Raw genomic sequence first — 9,827 nt, 5'->3', positions numbered from 1 at the left:
TCACCCGTAATAAACACGTCTTGTACTTTACGTAAAATAAAGTGTTTATAGTTCACTGACCGCGAAAGTAAATAGTGTTTCGATCGTGACAATATCACCGCGCGGCCCTAAGTGATTTATACCGTGGTTGATTAAACCGTCGTCGCTCTATGTGCGCGCAAACATATACCAAAGTATCGAAAATTTTCAACTGAGGGATCAAAATAAAATTCATTTTGGTGAATGAATTTTCTCACTTATTCATTCATTTTTCTGTCACTGACAATTTTCACTGAGAAATATAACTAGACCGTAACTGCCGATTATTCTTCCAATCACCTCGAAACTTGTGAATAGTAGTTAATTAGAATACTAATTAACAGCTCTATTTGTCCATTAAGTCGTATTGTGTGTCTGTTAACAGAAATTGGACATTTTACGACGTGCGAAAAAATATTCGTGACAGAAAATTTAATGAAAAAAGAGAGGCATTCAGCTGACAATAAACGTGGCCAAACTCGAATGAAAATATGAGAATGTCAATCTTCACTTTCAACCTTCGAATTTTTTACACACTGCCCGTGGTAACGTATAGGGCACTCACTCTCACAAGCCACCGCTTGAGACGAATGGCCTGTCAGCATGAGTAGTGTGTGGATGATTGGGAATTGACCTAGTTGGGTTGCTCTCGGACTCAGTCAGTTCTCACATCGAGGAACTGAAAACGACCGCCGCAGTCATTCATTTTCGGCTGAAAAACAGGCACTGTCACTGATATTTTGCAGGACTGCTAGCAACCATATCTCACCAACACTTCGACATACGCATGAATTTCTGCAGACGCAGAGGTATATTCGTTCTACTGTGGATACAAACGATTGCAATCATCACTTCCTTCCCCTTCCCCACATTGACTTGCAACCTGACGTGGCAGGCGCCATTTTCGCCTAAAAATAGAAGATCACCAACACTTAGACCCTGAAGATGCCTGCTAGTCCCCGGTAGATATCACATTGGTTCCTTGTGTGAGCGATACTGGAATAGCATCCACGGGCGGTCAATCAAGCTCAAGCTGAAGCCTTTGCCAAGCTTAACAAGTTGGATGCCATCAGAATTCAGTTTGGTAGATGTGACTCCGAAACGCAACACAAAAAGGTTATGTACCCACGTTACGAAGCTCCGTACAAGGATTGAGCATGTTTTAAACCCACTCAACCATTCATCCCTCAACACGGGTCGCCTGACACCTTGCATTAGGATTCCCCGTTGGGTGGACTTTTACCCCCGCAACAGAGGGTCCGTGCCGTGCTATTCTAATCCGGCAACTACACGAGCCACCCACAGCCGATAAAGATAGAGCTTGTACGCTCGATTCTGGAGTATGCATGGACTTATAGCACTACGAAGTCCTCAATCAAACTTTAATACGTACAACAGATTAATATACAGGTCGGACCCGTTTATCCGGGTAACTCCGAAAAAAAAATTACCGGATAATCGTGCCAAACTTTCTATAATTTATTTTTAAGATTTATCATTCTTTTGATTGTTCGATAAACATAGAAGCAAACTTGTATGATGTTATAGTCTCTCAACTCAACGGCTGGCAAGATTATAACCATATTTATTGAGAATGAAAATTTAGCCGAAAAATCTGCATAATAAAAATACCTCTCAAATAGGCTGAATATGTTTCATGGGTGTTGTATTTGACATTTGCTACATTTTTTGACATATTACCATCTTGAAATGTGCAAACAACACGAAAAATTATTTGGTCCCCGGATAATCGAGCCATTTTTTTTTTCGGATAATCGAGTGCGACCTGTAATTCTAATATTTGTTATAGTGGGGTGTGGGTTGCCGAATTGAAAGATGAATACTTTGGATAGAAACGATCAATAATCATCCTTCATGTACCAGCCTCAATTCCATGTTTCCCAGAATGATCGCCTCCAAATTTAAATCTCACAATTTTGACCGCATAACTTGCGATCACTCCAACCATACCGTTCGCTGGGGACCATCAACAACAGTCTCCCGAACCCGGGCCCGCGTGATCGCAAGAAAAGACCATTTACAGAAGAAGAAAGCATATCCACCTTTCCGTTTTGGTTACGGGCTGCTGCTGCTATGCAGCAAGACTTCGACTCGGCGACGACGGCAACGACGACGTCGATCGGCACTGCATCACTCATATTACGTGGTACGCTCAGCGCATAGCGTAGACCCCGCGAAGGATAGGAGGATCAACGTCTTCGTGCCGGACCGAACCGCGCCGCGCGTTGAGTCGAGGTCGTCCGTCTTGGCGACTGTGGCGCTGCGATATGTTGTTGGCTTTTCCTCCTTCTTTGGGCTCCGGTTGAGTCAGTTTGCTTTTACCACCCGGAGAAATCGGATCTATCTACCCGGCTCTGCTGCTGGTCGGTTTTTTGCTTGGTATTTTTCTCACTTCAACGCTCTCTACTTGTTCCAGCGAAGCAAGTCGCGCGATCGTGAGTTTTTTTTCTTTACATTACTCAGGTGTGTATGTGAGTGAAGAGCTTTCGCGTGAAGCCGAGAGAAGAAGACGAAGGGGGTGGTGGTCGAGGAGGAGAGACCCCCGCGCGGGCATTTCTCTTCAGCCCAATTTGGTCGCCTGCCACCAGCGTCGTGGTGTGCAATGGGGGAACAGTAAATTCCTGTAAATTTACACTCACACAACGTGAGTGTGATCAATCGAATCGTTCAAAAAGTCGTCAAGAAGAAAATAATTTCACTTGAAAAAGAGAAAGATGAGCGCAACGAGACCGCCAAGGAGCGGCACGCGAGACGTAAGCCGCGACGCATACGTGTCAGGTTGAGACGGAAATTAATTAAGTGTTAACTGGAAAATTTGTGAAAATTTTATGCAATCGGAAGAATTAGCAATCGAAGAAGTTGGCCTGCTCCAAAGGTGATTTATGAATGTGAATGTGAGAGTGAGAGTGAAAGAGCTTCGCCCTTCGCCCGCCCCAGTGCCAGTGAAGTGATATTCAAATTGGACCCCAGGGGGTTCCCCTTTACCTAGATGATCGCAGAAATTATGCTCTATGCAAATGAGGAGGTGTTTGTGGTGCGAAGTCAGCGACCAAAGTATATGCAGTGAATGAGTGAGTTGTTGTTGCGACCGAAAGTGAAAGAAACACACTGAAGGGAAGTTACGCGAGAACGATCGAGGGACGATCGAAACACCGACGACTGTGACCGCAACGACCGCGCGAAGACAGAGAAGAAGCAGAGGTGATCTTGAAGTAAAAGTGAAACTAACCAAAGCAAAGGAATTCCGAGATTGGATTGAAGAAAAAGAAACAGGCACAACAACAAACACAACAAAACGCACTTAGGACAAGTTAAGCAAAACCGAAGAAAACGGAAACCAGAAATAAGAAGCGAAACGAACGAGATTGCGTGTGGAAGTAAAAAAAAACCTGCTCTTCCAGTGGATCCCGGGTCTTTGGCTTCTTCAAAAGCTGTAAAAAGCACTGCAGCAGCAGCAACTCAACAACACGGGAACAGGTACGCATCATCACCATCATCATCATCCTCGTCTCGACGTCGTTGATCTCGACGCACAGCAGCCGTCGAATGAAAACGAACGGCGAGTGAAAAGCTGGAAAAATATTATCATTTATAGGTCAGTAAACGAGACTTGCGAGGTGCACGGTGGTGCGCTTCAAGCTCAGCGCGAGTGCGCGTACCGTGCACCACCGAGTATATGCGAGCGAGTGTAAGTGTGATAATGAATGTGAAAACGAGCTTTCTTTATCGTTTTGTTCAACCAGTTCACCAGCGAACCATTTGAAGACTGATGTACGGCAATATTTTTTTGGTCAGGTTTATGAAACATCAATCATTACATTTGTGTGATCACTTGCTGTCCGGGCTGTCCGCAGTTCGGGACATAGCAGTACAGTCGAGATGCTGGCTATGAAACCGATCATAAACTTATTATAGAACTGAACAGTTTCAGCAGACTGGGGCATAAAGAAGGCTAGGGTGGAAAGCACACCTTAATAAAAGCTTGATTTTTCAAATGAAATGCACTTTTGAATAATGAAAAAAAACTGATTTAATTACCGTATGAATCGCTTTTGTTTGGAAAATGTGGAAGAGGTATCAACTTTTCTATAATTATCTTCAAAATCCTGCTACTCTACGTAAAGCCGATAATTTGATTACGTTTTATAAACATAATCAAATAATAGACAATTTGTAGTTGTATTCTTGAAATCAGAAATCGAATAAAATAGTAATAAATTAAACCGGGGGGAGCGACACTAGTTTTGCCAAGCCTAAAAACTTCAAAAAGCCGAAAAAAGTCGAAAAAACAAACGGGAAACCCGCAAAACTTTTTCGGATTTTAGCGACTTTTTTGGGCTTTTTTCAGCTTTTTTTTTAACTTGGCAAAACTAGTGTCGCTCCCCCTGAATTAAACAGCCTGTTTCAGGTTATTGTACAGCATTATAAGCAGCTTAATTTTCAAGTAGCTATTCTAAGCAGCTTTTGACGGAGCTCTGTCAAAATTGAAAAAAAATTATATTTAACATCATCTTAACATAACATCTTCCGATTTTTTACTATCATATCATCATATCATGGGGATGGCCATTTTTTTTCCATTTCGTTTATTTAATAGGCTCATGCGTGCAGTGCACTTTACGGAGCCGAAATACTCAATTACACTTGTTGTGTTTAATTTACTTAAAAAAATTACTTCGAAGTCTTCCTAGCTGTTTTCTTCGGACGCAGCATCTCCGTTGATCCCGATGCAGCGAACTGCGCCCTTCGCTCGCTTGCCTGTTGTTTAGTCATAACCTCCTGGACTCTATGGGCAAACTTGGTTAAGTCCGCTATTGCTCTTTCACGCCTTTCCCTCTTTTGTTCCTCTTCTGTTTGCTCCACCGAGACCGGCTCTACATGGCAGCCTATTTCATCCACTTCCAAGGCTTCATCCTCAACTAGTTCGATTATTTCTGGTTCCTCCTCAATTAAATCCGCTTCACTTTGCAGTGCTGCAGGTCCACAAGCCACAATGCCGGCGTACGATATTGGATCCCGGTTCTTTTTGTTGTTCCGTTTCTTCGTTTTCCTCTCTGGACACGAGTCTTTTCGGTGCCCCTCCTTGTTGCACAAAAAACATTTGTCCTTCAGACCATCGTGGAATATACGTGCTTTCCATTTTCCTATCTCCAAGGCAGCCGGAATATCGACTTCCATTTCGACATACACGCCTCGTACACCGGTTTGGAGATGGTCAAGCCCTAATCCCGCTGGGAACTGTTCGCGAACCATCCGACCAACTTTTCCGTAATTACTGAGAGCAGTCGACAGATCCTTGTCAGGCACCTCCGGCGGGAGATCAAACACCCGCACATATGTCACATTATTTCCCGCAATGGACACATGCACATCTACTGCTTTGCCGTTCGAGTAGTGAAATTTTACACAATCCGCATTCTCCTTCAATGATTGATCCATCGATTCCTCAGAAGCGTACTTGATGCAGACGGTTCTGGTTTGTGGTAACTTGTAAACCACCTCCATCTGCATGGGATCCGACTTAAGCTGCTTCACAAATCCAGCGATTTCGTCCCACGACGGCGGAACCGTCCCCCTTGGGAATTGAAATTGTAGTGTGTTACAGGGAGCATCCATCCTAGCAACAATTTATTGCTAATTTGCACCGACGACGGTCGACCAGCGAACAAAAGCACTGCCCAACAAAAGGCAAAAAAAAACTATCTTCCAACACCACACAGTGGTAGGTACACCGAAACGAGTCTGCTGCGTCCGATGCAGGCAAGAGCAGAAAACAAACTGGGGGATGGCCATTAGTAGCACCTACTTTACACACAAGGATATCCGCAAGCACACCTGGAGACACCCAATCGGCGATACTTGCAACCAAATCGACCATGTGCTGGTAGATGGCCGACATTTCTCGGACGTAATTGATGTTAGAACTTTTCGAGGTCCCAACATCGACTCAGATCACTATCTCGAGCTCGGTTATCAACCGTGTCGGACTCTAGGAACCGGCGATCGATGCGTTTCAACATCCAGCGGTTTTCGGCAGACGGTACGGTAGCATACTTTCACAAGAAGCTGGACGAGCGGATAAGTAAGATCAACGAGAGCGATAATCTCAACACTCTGTGGGAGTCTATCCACGGAGCGATGAGTACAGCAGCGCGGGAGGTGATAGGTACTGCTCAAAGACGACCTAGAAACGGGTGGTTCGACAAGGAGTGCCAGAGGGTAACGGACGAGAAGAATGTTGCCAGAAGCCGGATGCTGGTGTCGGGGACCCGGCAGAGCAGGGAGCGATACAGGGAAGCAGAGTAGCCGAAAAACGAATCCACCGCAAAAAGAAAAAAAGAGGAAATGTGATTGCTCAGGCGCAAGAGAGTATGGAACAGAATGATATGCGGAGATTTTATGAAACTGTCAATGGCGTGCGGAGAAAAACAGCGCCTTCTCCCGTTATGTGCAACGACCGTAATGGAAACTTGCTGACAGACAAGACAATGGTGGCTGCCAGGTGGAGAGAACACTTCGAGGTATTGTTGAACGGTGGGAGTGGAAGAGCGACGGACAGAATTCGAATCGACGACGACGGACAAGTTGTGGAACCTCCAACGCTAGACGAGGTCAAGACAACCATTAGGGGACTGAAGAACAACAAGGCTGCTGGGAAGGACGAACTCCCGGCCGAGCTTCTCAAGCACGGTAGTGAGCAGCTGTATCAACTCTTACACCGTATTATATTGAAGATATGGGAGGAGGAAGAACTGCCCGCTAGTTGGTTGGATAGTCTCATTTGCCCTCTTTTCAAGAAAAGGCATCGACTGAAGTGCGCGAATTACAGAGGAATAACACTCCTCAATTCAGCGTACAAAATTTTGTCCGGAGTTCTGTTCCACAGGCTGAGGCCGATTGAGGAGTCCTTCGTCGGCGAATATCAGGCAGGATTTCGTGAGGGCCGATCAACGACGGACCAGATGTTCACCCTGCGGCAGATTCTCAATAAATTTCGGGAGTACAACTTGCACACCCATCATCTGTGTATTGATTTCAAGTACGATTCAGTGAAGAGAAACGAGTTATGGCAGATTATGATCGAACATGGATTTCCGGCGAAGCTGATTAGACTGATTCGTGCGACGCTTGACGGATCGAAATCAAGTGTACGGGTTGCGGATGAAATTTCGTCATCGTTCGTAACCTTTGACGGGCTGAAGCAGGGCAATGCTCTTTCGAACTTACTGTTCAACATAACACTGGAAGGAGCGATAAGGAGAGCTGGTGTGCACAGGAGCGGAACCATTGTCACGAAGTCGCATATGCTCCTGGGCTTCGTGGACGATATCGACATCATCGGAATCGACCATCGGGCCGTGGAAGAGGCGTTCGTACCTTTTAAGAGGGTAGTGTGCCCTAGTGTGCCGAGGTGCTAAGGCGCCGAGGCTCCAAAATGTATTATGGTGACTGCTATAATAAAGCGACGCCGCACTGGTATTATTTTCTTAGCAACCATTGAATTTATAGTACTTCTTTGTTTTCTGTTTTTCAACGAGAATGTCAACGAACATATTTTCTGAATGTCACTCCAACTGAAATTCTTGAATGGTTCCGAGATGTTATGTTTGGCGGTTTTGTGCTTGGTTTTGAGGAGCATTTCAGTGAAATTAGAGGGAAAATCTGGAGGAATTTTGATGGTTATGCTTGATGGAAAATTGTCATTAAATTTGATGACGCTGGGAAAATATTGCAGTTTTCTGGAGGAAATTCTTGGAAGAATCTTAGATACGCTCCTATAAGCTTTGGAAGAGGCTTTTGATGAAACTACAGGAAAGAACAAGTTAGGGTATTTTGAATACATCTTGAATGATATTAGAAATAGCTACATAAATATGAGTTCCGTGGAAAAAAGAAAGAATTGAGAATGGACAGGTTCTTAAGAGTTCGCAGGAAAATTCTGATCTTAATTATAGGTGTTTAAAATTCTAAGCTTGATTCTAAGGCTACCGGTATTTGTTGATAAATACTTATTGAAAAAAAAAATGTATTTATTGCTTCTTGCAAAAAAAAAACACATCCACATTCACATACTTTCATACTTTTAAACATCGCAGCAGCTATTTAGCATCATTCTGAAACAAAAAGGATTTGTTAAATTGGAATTTTGTTGGCATAGTTTACAAAAGTTCCACTGAAGGTATTGTTTTAACATTCCGTTGAATTGACAGTGATCAAATAAAATCCACGATTGCTATGAACGAAAAGTAGTCTTTTTATAGCATCCTTATTGAATCTGTGCCAACCGGTGCCACTGGTGTGCCCGGTGTGCCCAAGGCACACTGTGTAGAGTGACTACGCCTTGTTAAAAGGTTTTGTGCTGTTTACAATATTTTTGAAGTTTCAAAAGTAAAAGTATCTTTGTCTGGGAGATTTTTGAAAAAAGAATCACACTTAGAACAGCATTTGAACCAATTTAAGTTGGATCATATCTTTTATATGGTGAATCATTTTTGGTAATGATTGATTAATTCTTTATCCTTATGATTATGATTACTGATTAATGATTAAATTGCGAAATCAGTGTGATTAAGATTAATGATTGATGATTAAATAAATTTTTTTAGTGATTATGATTAATGATTGATGATTAAATAAATTTTTTTAGTGATTATGATTAATGATTTTTGATTAATCTTAATCATTAATTATTAATCATGATTAAATTTATGATTAATCATTAACGCTCTGGACAAAACTCGCGTTGTGCAAGTCTCTGATTCTCCCGGTCGCTTTATACGGTCATGAAACGTGGACGTTGAAAGAAGTTGATCGGAGAGCCTTTGGAGTCTTCGAACGTAAAGCGCTGCGAACAATACTCGGCGGTAAACTGGAGGACGGCATCTGGCGGCGTTGCATGAACTACGAATTGTACCAGGTATATAAAGAGATGGATATAGTGAAGCGAATACAACACGGCAGGCTGCGGTGGGCTGGACACGTAGCTCGTATGCCGGAGGAACGACAAGCTAAAATTATATTCAGCAGAGAATCAGGAAGGGGTCGTCGGCTTCGTGGGAGGCCGCGCACACGTTGGCTTTTTGCAGTTGAGGAGGACTTAAGGACTCTAAACGTTCAGGACGACTGGAAGCGATTAGCCCAGGACCGAGGCCAGTGGAGGCGGATACTTCATTCGGCGTAGACTCACCGCTACGAGTTGTAGCCCATCAAGTATCAAGTATCAAGTAATTATCATGCTCGAACTTATTACCGTCGCCCCGTTAATTTGAGCTATACCATGGTAGCGGTTTTTTCAAGTTCGCAGATTGTGAACGAACCTCGGTTCCCACTTTCGGCCACTTTATACTTAGTTTATAATTTTTGATTGGTCCTCTAGTGTCAGATCTGTATAACATGCTAAAAATCATTTACACAAAGCAATCAAAGCAAAGCAAGATAACCTTACACATCGTAGTTGCTACTCCGTGATTGACCAGAACAATCGAAGTTGCACAGAGAACCAATAAATGGTGCTTGAGACTAGCCACACACTCTCAATGTGCACAATTCGAGAGTTCAATATTTGAAAGTCAATAACGGCGCTGGCCACGTCCTTACGGTCATCGGGAAAGGGAAGGAATTTTAGTTCGACAACCGTTGTTACTAGAAACCGTGGAATCCACAGCATCCCAACAGTTGTCTCGGGAAGGAGTATTTGTTAGTAGGGTAAGGTAGGGTGTGAATCTGGGAGTCACCTATGGTAGGCAATATGATTCACACCACTGGAAATACGCGTCACGATAATTGTA

General features: G+C 43.5%; 1 protein-coding gene across 5 annotated transcripts in view; it reads left to right on the top strand.

The window, feature by feature from the left end:
* Positions 1-1,970: 1,970 nt before the first annotated feature.
* Positions 1,971-9,827, top strand: part of LOC115254498 (uncharacterized) — a 95,247-nt gene continuing 87,390 nt past the window's right edge. For 2 of the 5 annotated variants that reach the window (XM_062854284.1, XM_062854279.1), the window contains exon 1: positions 1,971-3,516. The gene's annotated coding sequence lies outside the window, so the exon portion shown is untranslated. Of the gene's footprint in view, positions 3,635-9,827 lie in introns of all 5 variants that reach the window. The other 3 variants (XM_062854281.1, XM_062854285.1, XM_062854283.1) reach the window with 3 other exon arrangements.

Source organism: Aedes albopictus, chromosome 2 (assembly GCF_035046485.1).
Source record: "Aedes albopictus strain Foshan chromosome 2, AalbF5, whole genome shotgun sequence".
NCBI classification, from domain to species: Eukaryota; Metazoa; Arthropoda; class Insecta; order Diptera; family Culicidae; genus Aedes; species Aedes albopictus.
Note: the sequence above shows the minus strand (reverse complement) of the source record. Positions and strands in the feature narration are given on the sequence as shown.